The sequence below is a fragment of the Notolepis coatsorum genome (assembly GCF_963971535.1).
Source record: "Notolepis coatsorum genome assembly, chromosome: 5".
NCBI classification, from domain to species: Eukaryota; Metazoa; Chordata; class Actinopteri; order Aulopiformes; family Paralepididae; genus Notolepis; species Notolepis coatsorum.
The window spans coordinates 117,597,371-117,611,900 of NC_140169.1; positions in this window are offsets into that span (position 1 = coordinate 117,597,371).

The window sequence follows — 14,530 nt, forward strand, 5'->3', positions numbered from 1 at the left end:
CAAACCAGGACCATAACATCAGGATGATAAAATATCACTCACCAAAGCTGTGGGCTCACTGAATTAGCTGGCCCCCATGGTATTGCGAGTAAACGTTTTCATCCTCTTTAAGGTGGAAAAGTTCCTCTCTGACTCAGATTGATTTATTGATTGATTGAAAACTGTCTGTAATCTGACGCCGACGCCAATGAACTTTGAAATACGAAATGATGTTGTACTTGGGGCTAGGGGCTCCGAGCCCCACTTGCCATCAAATTTATGTGGTCTACTGTGAATGATACTACACCCTGAGCATGCAAACTTGGATTTGCCCACGATAGAGAGGGGCTAGCCCCGTTCATGCTATTTTAGACCTAACGATCGGGAGAAGAACGCAATCTGAAACAGCAAGGCAGAGAGATGACATGAACTAAAATACTAATAAAATGTATATGAAATTTAGTAAGATGCTATATCCATACATAATACATTTGAGCAAATCTTTAAGAATGAATAACATTTGTCTGCAGTTCTTTTTGGTGACACTAGGTGCCACTGCTGGGGGGTGGGAGGCAGTTGATCAACCCATTGTGAGGCAAAGGGCCGGGGCTCGCAATCTTTTGAAACTTAAAAACTCGCTATTAAGTGTCTATAATCAGCACAAGTGCTTTCATTGCGTATTATTAATATTATTGAAATTAGTTATGTTTACAGTGATATATTGGGGGGGATATATCATATTATTCTCAGGATGGGGGGGTCGTGTCCCCCCTGTCCCTGTGGGGTTTCCGCCTATGATTCAAACCTCTATCCATTGACCCTTGAAGGTTATGTTAAAGTGGTATGTGGTCCAGTTATGCTGCTCTGATTACGTCCTCTTGAAGTTTGCAGGCTTCAAATGTGAAAGTACATAATCTTCATACATTTTTGCCATCTTTTCTACGCAAAATCTTTTTCTTCAAATTAATTAGAAACTGATAATTTACTTGAAAATACTCAAGTAAAGTACACGTACCTCACATTTATCGGGGGTCTAAATGCACACCTGTTGCACATTGAGGCAATAAATGTGCACAGGTTAAATTTGCCGTCCCACAAGGAGAGAGTTGTGTCTAGACAGCAAGTGTGATGGCTTGTTATATGGCTTGTAAACATTGCCACTACTCTTCAATAAACTGGTCTGCTGTTTTTACTATCATTGCCTGTGTCCCTGTGTCGGAGAGCCCCTTTGAGAGCCACTCAGGTGGCATGTGGCAGGGTCCAGGGACGTGCACAGGACTTTAGAGGGGCAGGTGCTCAAAGGCTGAAAAGGGCACTATACCTGTGTGCGAAGCGGGCAAACCCGATTTTAAGGGCCCTTTTCGGGCGGGGGGGGGGGGGGGGGGGGGGTTTATGCTTTTTGGGGGGTTTTGGTGATCAAATATTGAATATTGAACTATAATAATCAGTGCAGGAGCTCACTTATCCTTGAAAGACACTTTTATCACTGACTTAAAAGGCCCATACATCTCCATAAATGTTCAGGGGGGAGGGAATAAGTGCTTACCCTACAGACCCCAAGAAGTGCTGTATATTCTGTATTGTTTAATATAAATGCATTTTTTATTCCAATCCCGATTTGTATTTGAGATTCCCAAATCCCATCGGACGTGACTTCTTCGTGTCCCTCAATGAGTGTAATACCAGCATTCAACTGTATGTGCCACAGCGGTTTCTATCATCATCATCATCACCACCCACACTATGCATCAAATACTGTATATAGGTCCGCGGAGAGGCACGCTGAGGAGGCCATGCAAACTGCAATGGAATATGGGGCATCTCTCTCTCTTTACCTAATATTTTGATTCTATCCTGACATTTTTCAGTTGGAAGGGCAGTCTATATGCGTAATGGTAAAAAAAAAATATATATATATATATATATTTCTTTTTTAAAAGGGCACTTTTTTATGAGGCTCAAAAGGGCAGGTGCTCAAGCACCCCTTGGGCTCTATGTGTGCACGTGCCTGGCAGGGTCTACTGCTAAAACACGGCTCAGAATGCCAGTGTAATGGTGCTCTACCCGAATGTAACGATTATTTTCTACCGGGAGCTTTTATACCGTGGTCTCAAGATGGTTAGCGGCAGGTGCCTTGTGTCGGCAGACTCGGCACATCTGCAAGTGCTGCATAATGGTGATTGTTGTTGTCGAGATGTCTAGCTGACGCTTGTGGGACACCACTAGGGGGCAGAGCGGCTACGTGTGAGTGAATGACTGCATGAGTGAATTAGTGACATTCCTGGTTATAGAGGTGCTTTGCATCTAGAAAACGGAGTCGGCTATTGACCTGTTAGGCCCCTTATGGCTCTGCTGTGGACAAATGCCAACTAATACTCTCACATACACAAACCATTATCCAGACTGACAGTAGGTTTTTCAGATGTAAGATATTCAGCTTACTGTCCTTTATGAGAGTTGAGGCATGACAACCACATTACAAACTGGCTTCAAATGGTGTGTTAGCCACAAGGTGGCGACATAACACTAGTTATTATGCAGCCAAAATTCTTTACACGTTGTTGGCTGTCTATCTGAGGCGTTTACTGCTGATAATCTCTTAACCCATCAGGTATTTATATGCGATGTTCTATGTTATATTCTATTCAAGCTATGAGTAGCTAATGAGCACTTTACACATTTCACAGACCAACACAATGTTAGCACGTGGAGTTTCAAGAGGAATTGCAGATTTATGAGCGTATGCTCAGGATGAGATAATAGTCATGGGAAGCTACAATGTGTCTTTGCAAACCAACATTATTCTATGCATGTGAAATAGATATAAATAAAGATCCCTGTAATGTCATTTATGGCCATATATTTTATGATCCTTTGCACAAGAATTCACAAGGCATTTGCATACTGTCTGTGTAGGCTTATTTACAATGACAGGACGGTGTACCCACACCAGTTGAATTTCAGTGCACATTTTAAAGTGGGCATATCAGTTACATAGCCTAAGCAAAGTTCAGAATCCATGTTGACTAGAGGGTGTGTATAAAGAGGGGGGATGTGCCCTGCTGTCTTTGTCCACCACACACACACACGCACGCACACACACACACACATACACACACACACACACACACACACACACACACACACACACACACACACACACACACACACACACACACACACACACACACACACACACACACACACACACACATACGATTACATACAAATACTGCTGTAGGATTTCTCAGAAAATCAAAAAAAAATGGACAGGCACTGTTGACTTGGTGCTCAGCCCATAGGTCAACAACACAGCCTCAGAGATCAATATCCTTTCAACACTGCCGCTGCCCCCGCATGTAGCTGGCAGAACAACACCTCCTTGGAGCTGGAGTTTGGACGGAGTTACATGAGGACCGACCTACGTGGATCAGGCCAGGACGGTGAGAGAAGAGGCGCTAAAACAACTGTAATAATGAACAGCTTTTCATGGCTAACAGCACTGACATTGCTAATAGGACTCAGTGCGGTCGTGACTGGGCTGTCGGGGTCTGGAGAGCCTACGAGAGGGGAGGGGGCGGTCAGTCCGGAGGAGCGACTTAACACCTCTGCCCTCAACGAGGCCTTGGCCTTTGGACCTTACCGTGACCTGGTCACCGCTGCCGCTAGGCCCGGTGGTCAGCAGCAACAGCAGAACCTCCTGCTCTCCCCCCTGGGCCTGGCATCGGTTCTGGCCGCGCTGTCTCGGATCTCTGGGGGAGAGCGTCGGAGTCAGCTCCTGGGGGCTCTGGGGCTGGCGGCCAACTCTACAGAGCAGAGGGTGGCCGCGGCCCTGTCTGCTCTCTCAGAGCTGGAGAAGAACCTCACAGCGCGGGAGGGAGGGGCCGAGGCCAGCGTTCAGGGGGCTGGGACTGGGACTGACCCTGGGACCGGGGGTGTGGCTCAGGGGTCCGGAGCCCAGGTAGAGGTGTGGAGTGGCCTACATACGGATGGAGACCTCTCCCTGAACTACAAGGAGTTCCTGACTCAACCGCACACCAGGCCTCCCGCCTTCAACAGCAGCAGCTTTGAGACCCTGGGGAAAGAACTCCAAAGCTCAGACAAACTGATACTCAGCAACTATGTGCATTTTAAAGGTAGCCTACCATTGTACTCTACATTCTCTCAGGAATTATTATGACTATTTTGTGTATACATATTGGTTGAGGAGTATGATAGGTGTATGAACAGTCAGTCAGATCCATAATGCATGCAATTCATCTCTTGAGAAAGTGGTCAAGAAACAGAAATATTGTAAATTATAACTAAAATGAAAAAGAAGCTGAAGATAATTTGATCCCGGCCTTGGCGTAAATTTATTTCCACCAATCATAATGCGTTATTCAGTGTAAAAAACAAGGCAACCCCTGTTGTAATGGGATGTCTCTATTAGTATTTCCAATTCCAATGAGAGCGTTAAGAAACTATCCCTAGCCGGGCGGCTAGGTGGTGTAGTGGGCAAGGCACTCGCCACCAGTGTGGAGACGCTAGGATTCGCGTGTTCGAATCCAGCTCTCCACATTGTTTTTCAGTTTGGCTGGTCGTCCGCAGTAATACACATTGGCCGTATTACGGGGAGGGAAAACTGAAGGGTGGGGATCGAACGTTGTGAACAAGCGACTCCTACAAGTCGGTTGGTGCGCCTGCGCAGTAGAATCAGGAAGTGTCGGGGGCAGCGTGAGCCTCCCACGCGTTACTCCTCGACACTGAGAGATCGAGCTGCGCAGGTGAAAAGATGCGACTGCTGTTACCTCAAGTACCGGAGGGGACTTGTGCTATGTATGACTTAGTCCACATTGCAGCCGGCTTGTGGGAGGCAAGAAACAGCGTTCGTGACAGGGGAGGGTTGAATTGGATGATACGAAATTGGGATGGGAGAAAATATGGAAAAATGGGAGAAAAAGTGGATAAAAAAAAAAAAAAAAGAAACTATCCCTAGCCTTATTCCCAGATTTGTTGTTGCCTAGCGAGCACTATGTGTGTCAGTCTAGCAAGTTGGAATTCTAGCTGCCAATATAACCTGACCCGCCAGATGGTGTGTTACACAGGACCATCTGGGAAGTCGTCCATTGAAACAGTTTGGAGTAGGGCCAGCACTTAAGAAAAACAACATACTTGCCAGTAGTTCCTCAAAGGACGCTTATTGGCCCAAAACCACCATAAGTCTTCTACCTCATTTTAGCATTTTTGTACATTTTAGTTTTGTATATTTTGTATAGTGTTTGGTCTTTTACTCCTTTACTCTTTACTCCTGTATAAAGCACAATCTCAGGAGGGTCATACAGAAACAAGCATTTCACTATAATGTACATGTACCTTATATGTGACAAATAAAACTAAAATTGAAACTTAACCTGAAACCTGCCAAGGTGGATTCTGACGTGAACCAGCTGTCATGCAAGGTTAGAGCCAATAGATATGTTTTCCAAATCTGAGCGTTGTGATTGATTTATTGCTGACACACAACAGAAAAGAAAACGTCTACGATTGGTCTAATCAAAAACAATCGCTCCAATCAGAACAATATCTGTTGGCAACATCAAAGAAACTTATCATTAAAGGGAAATGACACCCAAAAAACCCACTCTTGACCCATCCAGCCTCTCCAACTACCGCCCCATATCCAATCTTCCTTTTTTCTCAAAAACACTGGAACGTATTGCTGCCTCCCAACTCCACTCCCATCTCCAGTCCAACACCCTCTATGAACCCCTTCAGTCTGGCTTCCGTCCCGCTCACAGCACCGAAACTGCACTGGTTAAGGTCATCAACGACCTCCTCATCTCCGCTGACTCCGGTGCCCTCAACATCCTGATCCTACTCGATCTCAGTGCAGCCTTTGACACAGTGTGTCACTCCATCCTCCTCCAAAGGCTGCACCAACTGGGTGTTGAGGGCACAGCACTTGGCTGGTTCTCCTCCTACCTCACAGACAGACACCAATTCATCTCCCTCTCCGACCACACCTCCTCCCCCTCCCCAGTCACACAGGGGGTCCCCCAAGGCTCAGTCCTTGGCCCCCTGCTCTTCATCTGCTACATTCTCCCCCTTGGTCACATCATCCGTAAATACCACCTCAACTTCCACTGTTACGCTGACGACACCCAAATCTACATCAGTACACAATCCCCTCACAGCCCACCCCTCAGTCACATCGAATCCTGCATCACCGAACTCCAAACTTGGATGACTCACAACTTCCTCAAACTGAACAGTGACAAGACTGAACTTCTCATCATTGGCACCAAAACCACCCTCACCGGATCCGGACCCACCATTAACGACTCCACCATCACCCCCTCCCCCCTAGTCCGCAACCTTGGTGTCCTCCTTGACCCCACCCTCTCATTTGACCCCCACGTCCGCTCCATCGTAAAAATATCCTACTTTCACCTCTGCAACATCGCAAAAATCCGTCACTGCCTCTCCCCCCCCGCTGCTGAATCCCTCATTCACACCTTCATCTCCTCCCGCCTGGACTACTGCAACTCCCTCCTCACTGGTATCACCTCCCGCTCCCTCCATAAACTGCAAATGGTCCAAAATTCAGCCGCCCGCCTCCTCACTAACACCCGGTCCCGCGAACACATCACTCCTGTCCTCCACTCCCTCCACTGGCTCCCGATCAAACACCGCATTAACTTTAAAACACTACTCCTCACCTTCAAAGCCCTCCACAGCCTGCCCCCCCCCCTACCTGACTGATCTCCTTCTCCCCTACCGCCCCACCCGTTCCCTCCGGTCCTCCTCCACTGCCTCCCTCACTGTCCCGACATCCAAGCTTAAAAACTTCGGAGATCGGGCCTTCTCTCGCACTGCACCTCGACTCTGGAACTCCCTCCCCCAGTCCATCAGAGACTCCCCTACACTCTCCACCTTCAAAGCTCGCCTCAAAACCCACCTGTTCTCCCTTGCCTTCAACCCCCCCCACCCCTAAACCCCCCCCTCCCCTCCAACCTGATTGATGTCTGTCTCCAGTATTTTTTTGTGCTATCAGGCTGTCTCCCCTGTTCCCCCCATGGTCTCATGTTCCTTTTGTTTTTGTTTCCTTGTTGTTATTGTTTTTGTTTCTTTGCTTTCGTTTCTTTGTTTGTACTCCTGCTCCCGACTACTGTCAGCGACTTCGGGTTATTGAGAAGCGCTATATAAATTAAATTAATTATTATTATTATTATCAGACATCGTAGATCTTCTTTTCGCTGGTCGTCTGGTTGTAATTGACTGCCTGCATGCCTTGCCCCACAATGGTGGAACGAACTGCCCACTACAGTTAGGACAGCTGAAACCCGTCCAATCTTTCGTCGTCGACTAAAGATGCACTTCTTCAACCAATATCTAAAAAATAATAATAATAATAAAAATATCTAACCCTAACTAACCTTACTGTCATGCACTTGTCCTAATATACTAACCTACACTGTATCACTCAACACTTTGATGAACATTGTTACTCAGCTGATAGAGTTATGCCCTTCCTGATGACTTGTTGTACAGAACTTGTAAGTCGCTTTGGATAAAAGCGTCAGCTAAATGACTAAATGTAAATGTAAATGCATGTTTTGATTGACCAGGTCGTTGGAAGCACCCGTTCCTGCGGCGTCACACGGTGCTGAGGAGCTTCCAGCTCAACTCCACCACCAGCGTGGAGGTTCCCATGATGTTCAGGGGCGACTCTGCAGAGCTGAAGATGCTGTACGACACCAGCTGCTCTGCCACGGTGGTGAGGCTGCCCTACGCCGGCCGCCTGGCCTCCCTGCTCCTCCTGCCCAAGGCAGAGCTCCGGCCCCTGGGAGACTGCCTGTCCGACAGTCGCATGAACTTCTGGCTCAACAACCTCAAGCCCGGGTAAGCAGGGGCGTCCTGGAGGCTCGGCAGGTTAAAGGGAAATGACACCCATTTTAACCATTTACACGTAAATTGTCAATATTACACTTACAGTACACTTAATGTATATCTCTGTATTTTTTGCTGTATATTTATATTAGAATGTACATACATTACATAGGAAATGTGAATCCCGGACCATACTTTATTTTATCTTATTATTTTATTCTTAGGCTTATTTTATTCTTTATTCTTAGGCAATCTTTTGTTATTCTTCTTTGTGATTTGTTTGTCTACCTAAATGTTTACTGTGAGCGATTTGTAGTGACAAATTCCCCTCGGGATGATTAAAGTATTTCTATTCTATTCTAAATGGTTAATCGTGCATTTATATAGCACTTTTATCCAAAGCACTTTACAATTTTTGCTCCTCACATTCACCCATCCTCTCACACATTCTCACACCGATGGCGGAGGTGACCGTGCTGCGAGGTGCCAACCTGCTCATCAGGAGCAATTAGGGTTTAAGTGTCTTGCTCAAGCACACATCGACACGCTGCCCGGAAGGAGTGGGAATCGAACCGGGAACCGTCCGACTACCAGACGACCACTCTACCTCCTGAGCCACTGTCGGCCCCACAACAACACACGTGTTTCACATCATTCGCCCTGGAAACACTTCGGTCAATATCTTTTAACATGATGTGCCACTCTCTTCTAAAGCTAGAATTCAGAGAGGACCGTGGTACTGACGTTGTGGTGTGAGAACTTAACATGGTCACCAAAGTCAGTATACCTTCATGTCTATGGAGCGGCCCCGGACATCACATGTACAGCAGGAGACATCACATGTACAGCAGGAAACGTCACATGTACAGCAGGAGACATCACATGTACAGCAGGAAACGTCACATGTACAGCAGGAGACGTCACATGTACAGCAGGAGACGTCACATGTACAGCAGGAGATGTCCCATGTACAGCAGGAGACGTCACATGTACAGCAGGAGACGTCACATGTACAGCAGGAGACGTCACATGTACAGCAGGAGACGTCACAACATCTTTAAAAGAACCATGTAACTGCTCTGCAGACCTACGCGGTCGACCCGGGTTCGGGACGTACATTTGCCGCATGTCTCCCCCCCCCCCATATCTTCTCCCGACCTTCCTCACTCTACTATCTGTCTGTCATGTCTGACCTCGAAAAAGCTGTAAAAATGCAACAACAAAAAAACAAAGAAAAAGAAAGAATAAAAAAAAGAAAAAGACAACGGCACATGTTCACAAATATTGACTGAAATTTCTGAACTGCGCAGACATAACATTGTGTAAACTCTTAAAATGGGTCAAAACAACATGTACCTGGTAAGACTGTGGGCTTGAATCTGGACCTTTGTCACAGCCCCCCCCCCCTCAGAGACCTCAGGCCTGAGTGAGTAAGTATGGGTTGTTTTTACTTGTGGTATATATGTCACATCCCTCCAGTTGAATTCTACTCAAAATGCTTAGTGGGCGGGATGCAAAACGAGTACAGTTGTGTACTTTTTATGTGAAATATTTCCGTGCTGCAGAATCAAATCAAATAAAATTTATTTATAGGGCCCGACAACACACGTTAATGTCCCCATGGGCCGTACAGATCTTCTTTAAACAAGTCAAGAAGAAAACATAACAATAAGTCAAGAACAGAACAAGAACACCATAAGGTGCAAACATTTTTAGATGGATGCAAATAAATGAAAGAATGCAAGCACTCCCAGACATACCCCACGCGAAGGTAAGGAAAAACTCACTAAAACCTAACAATAGGGAAAAAAGCTCCACAGGCAGTGTGGAGGAGAGAAACCTTAGAAGGGCCATTCAAGGGGGGATCTCCCTTCTTAGATGTTGGTGATAGTAGTGTTGCAGACGGACAGTTGGTAAGCATGCACTCATGTGTGTAGTGGAACACAGATGAGTGCATGCAATAGCAACTGTACATTTTGAAAAATTAAAGATAGAGCTAATAGCGATAGCAACTGAACATTTTGAAAGATTATAGATAGAGCTGATAGCAATCTATTTGAGGCACAGGGGCGGCGCAAAGAGGGTCGCGTCCTCCCCGTCTTAGTCAAGGGACATTTAACACTCCGGTCGTTGCTCAGGGACAGCCGGAGACAGGGAGATAGGGGGCGGCGCAGAGAGGGTCACGAACTCCCCGACATCATCGTGGGACATCCGGCACTCCGGTCACCACTACGAGACCTCCGGAGACAGGGGGGCACGCAGAGGGGGTCGCAACCTCCCGGCCTTCGTCACGGGACGTCCAACACTCCGGTCAACACTCCAGGACAGCAAGTCATAGGGAGACAGGGAGACGGGACAGGCGTTAGACAGCTCATGAGATTGTAGTAGGCGGACATAGCAATAGATACAAGTGGTAGGCATATATGTGAATGGAGTAGATATATGAAGTAGGCGTATTATGTGAATAGAAATGGAAGTACTTAACCCAGCAATGAAACCGCATCGACTGTTAATCTGTTAACAGTCTGTTAATACTGTTAATCAGTTGACAGGACCACGGACAGACGGCGGTGAATAACTGATCCAAGGCCTCGGAGGTGCATGTAGAGCAGTCACTACAATCTTGGCCAAGGCCCCGAGGCATCCATCACCTTAGTCAGCGCCAGGAGACGGGCACTCAGAAAGAAGGGGGGGGGGGGGGGGGGAAGAGTTAGAGAGTTCCCATGTTTGTGGTGCTGCAAAGGAGCAGACATGTAGTACCCTGTAGTGCCATGTAGTACCATGTAGTACCCCGTAGTGCCATGTAGTACCCTATAGTACCCTGTAGTGCCATGTAGTACCCTGTAGTACCCTGTAGTGTCATGTAGTACCCTGTAGTGCCCTGTGGTACCCTGTAGTGCCACGTAGAGCCATGTAGAGCCATGTAGAACCCTGTAGTGCCATGTAGTACCATGTAGTACCATGTAGTACCCTGTACCCTAACTAAACTACCCTGTAGTAAACTACCCAGTGGTACCATGTAGTACCCTGTACCATAACTAAACTACACAGATTAATCTAAAGGTCAGTCCCCGACCAGGTGAGATCAGGGTAGGTTGAAGGAGAGAGAGAAAAGATGAGTCTTAAGCAGGGATTTAAAAGCTTCGACAGAGCAGGCGCCCCTGATGACGGCAGGTAATTTGTTCCACAGGTAGGGAGCGCGGTAGACAAAGGCTCTGTGGCCGGCGGATTTCTTTTTAACCCTAGGGGTCGATAGAAGCCCCGCATTTTGTGAGCGCAGAGCACGAGCGGGCGAGTATCGGGAGATGAGATCGGATAGATAGAGCGGTGCAAGCCCATTTAAAATTTTGTAGGTGAGGAGTAGCACCTACAGTGTAGGGCGGACAAAACTGGTGTGATGTGATCAAATTTTCTAGTTCTAGTTAGTATCCGCGCAGCCGCATTTTGCACGAGTTGAAGATTTTTGATGCTTGAATTAGGTAGGCCTGAAAAAAGTGCATTACAGTAGTCCAGACGTGATGAGACAAAAGCATGAATCAGGGTTTCAGCATCAGCCAGAGTTAAAATGGGGCGTATTTTTGCGATATTACGAAGATGGAAGAATGCAATTTTGGTGACATTTTTTATATGTGCATTAAATGAGAGGGAGGAATAAAAAATGACTCAGAGGTTTTTTATGGTGGAGCTCTGGGATACATGACAGGTATCAAAGTTGAGGGAGATGTCCTGAAACAGGCCTCTGTGGTTTGGGGGGCCAACAATTAACATCTCAGTTTTATCTGCATTAAGGAGTAGAAAGTTTTGCGACATCCATTTTTTGACGGCAAGCAAGCAGGCCTCAAGGTTTTGTAGTTGGGAGGAATCATTTGGCTTAATAGGTATATATAATTGGGTGTCATCAGCGTAAAAATGAAAGTTTATGCCAAATTTGCGTATGATATCGCCGAGGGGTAGCATGTAAATCGAAAATAGCAAAGCTCACCTCAAGAGAAATAACAATTAACAAAAGAACACAGTATTCTTTCTAGTTAGTTAGTTTTACTGTGGAAGGCCCTGTAATGTAATTCTTATACAAAACCCAGCTGAATATTCATATTGGATGAATGATCTCTGTAATTCCTCCGACATTACTTCCCGAATGTACAATATAATGATCTCTGCACTTCTACTAGCAACTGTGTGTGTGCCCCACCACCCCACAGCCATGGTGAGTGGCCTGTTGTCTCCCCTGACCTGACCTACCAGGGGAAGGGTGTTTGTGTGCGTGGCTGTAGTTTGGGAAGAGTGACAGTGGAAGAGGGGTCAGAGTGATAATGGAGTATAGAGTGTGATGTGTGTGAAGAAGACAGTGGCGTCATTTCAGTAAAAGCCAAGGTATGGCAATTAGGGAGGGGGGGGGGGGGTGAAGGGGGTGTTTCCCCCCCTTGGTGGATGTTTTTTGTCAAATCAGTTGCGCAATAGTCACTTTTGGTGAGTTGTTTCTATACAATTCACTTATATGACATTTAGGTATGACATAGGACTACACAAGCATTTTTAGTAGGGATGTCCGATATTATCGGCAGTAAAATGTGATATCGGAAAATATCGGTATCGGTTTAAAAAAAATAAAAAACAATAACAATATTTGTTATATATCCAGTGAAATTATTAGTTACCTGAAATTATTCAGTTTTTTGGACGGGGAAACCGTGCATATATCGGTATCGGTTGATATCGGTTGATATCGGTATCGGAAATTAAGAGTTGGACAATATCGGAATATCGGTATCGGTAAAAAAGCCAATATCGAGCATCCCTAATTTTTAGTATAGAAATGTGTCAACAGACTAAAGCAGGGAACCACAATATTTTGCATACAATTTATGCAGAATGTAATATCATAACTGTCTATTATTATTCTTGCAATTGAGCCAATTTACAGGTACGGTTTTGAGGTGTGTGTTCAACAGAATTTAGTATCAAAAACACGTTCACAAAAAGTATGGGTTACTGAATGCTGAACTGCACTGTTATAATCACTAAGCCATTGTAAGACCTTACCTGTGTCCCTGTATCACTTGTCTCTGCTGCCCTTTGATTAAAAAGTCTGTATGTCCATTTTCCTTTTTTTTTTTGCATATTTGAGTTAGTAGTAAAAGTCACAGTAAAAGTGAGATAATTGACAATATCAAAACATGCTAGGGCTGTACCGAATAGTTCGAAGCTTCGTTCATAATGTTGACATTCGAATTCTAAATCAACATAAAAAAAGAATTTATTATAAAAAAAAAGAAAAAAAAAATATTTTTAATTTGCCAAGGTATGGCGAGTGCCATACCTTGCCATACCAAAATGACGCCCCTGGAAGAAGACAGGTTCAGAGGGTTGTGTGTGTGTGTGTGTGTGTGTGTGTGTGTGTGTGTGTGTGTGTGTGTGTGTGTGCGTGTGTGAAGAGTGAAGACAGTGTGTGTGCTTCTCTACATGTGTGCGTTTGTGTGTACTGTACAATATGTGTGTGGCTGCGTTATTTGCTGATGTCTGGATGTATATTGATAAGTGGCAACCCCCCCCCCCCCCCCCCCCACACACACACTCTCCCTGGTCTTCAGCACAATGATGAATTATATCGAGCTGATTCAGAGTCAGCAATAATCACTGGTTTCGTGAGCCCCCCAATGCCCCCCCTCCCACACCCCAAGCCATAACAAGACAGCTTAAAGCAAGTCCATTAACACATTGATTTTCTTTTTTTTCTTTTTCGCAGGCGGGCTGAAATTCGTTTCCCTAAGTTCCAAATGAGGACATCCTATAGTTTAGAGAGCTTGCTCAGAAGCTCTGGGGTCGTGTCCGTCTTCTCCGACTCGGCCGACTTCTCGGAGGCTTCGCCAGCGAGGACAACGAAGCTCGTTAAGGTATAGAGAGAAGCAGAAGAGAAAGATGAGTGTGAATGAATATGTAATCATAATGAATCCTGTTTCTGTCAGTTAGAAAGAAGTAGCATGGAACTACAGGCAATGATTTTGCAGGTTGTGGCCTTTAAATGAGAGAAAAGTAGTAGCAATTAAGAGGTTTTAAATTTGTCTCCTTAGTTCAACATCTTTGATTGTCTCTGGAAAACTAAAGAAATGTCCAAGGCACACTGTTCCAAAGTCCACTATAGACTTATAAATCACTTGCACATACTGTACATTCATATTGACTACTCATACACATACATGACATACTTGCACAAACATATGTAAACACACATGCATATCCATGTTAAACACTTGTACATACACATGTTAAACGTTTGTACATACACATGTTAAACGCTTGTACATACACATGTGAAACACTCACACATATCCATGTTAAACACTCATATACACATGTGAATCACTAGTGCGGTAGTAGCAAGCACTAGTAGTAGTAGTCTGATGCAACAATTCAGATTAATGTGGTCTGATGCAGCAGTTCAGTTTAGTGCGGTCTGATGCAACAATTCAGATTAGTGTGGTCCGATGCAGCAGTTCAGTTTAGTGCGGTCTGATGCAACAATTCAGATTAGTGTGGTCCGATGCAGCAGTTCAGTTTAGTGTGGTCTGATCAGTAGAAACTCAGTAGAAAATCCATACTGTCCCCAAACGGACATGCGCACACACACACACATCCACTGTATACTCCTTCTCTTGCTATATGCCCAGCAGCTGTTGCC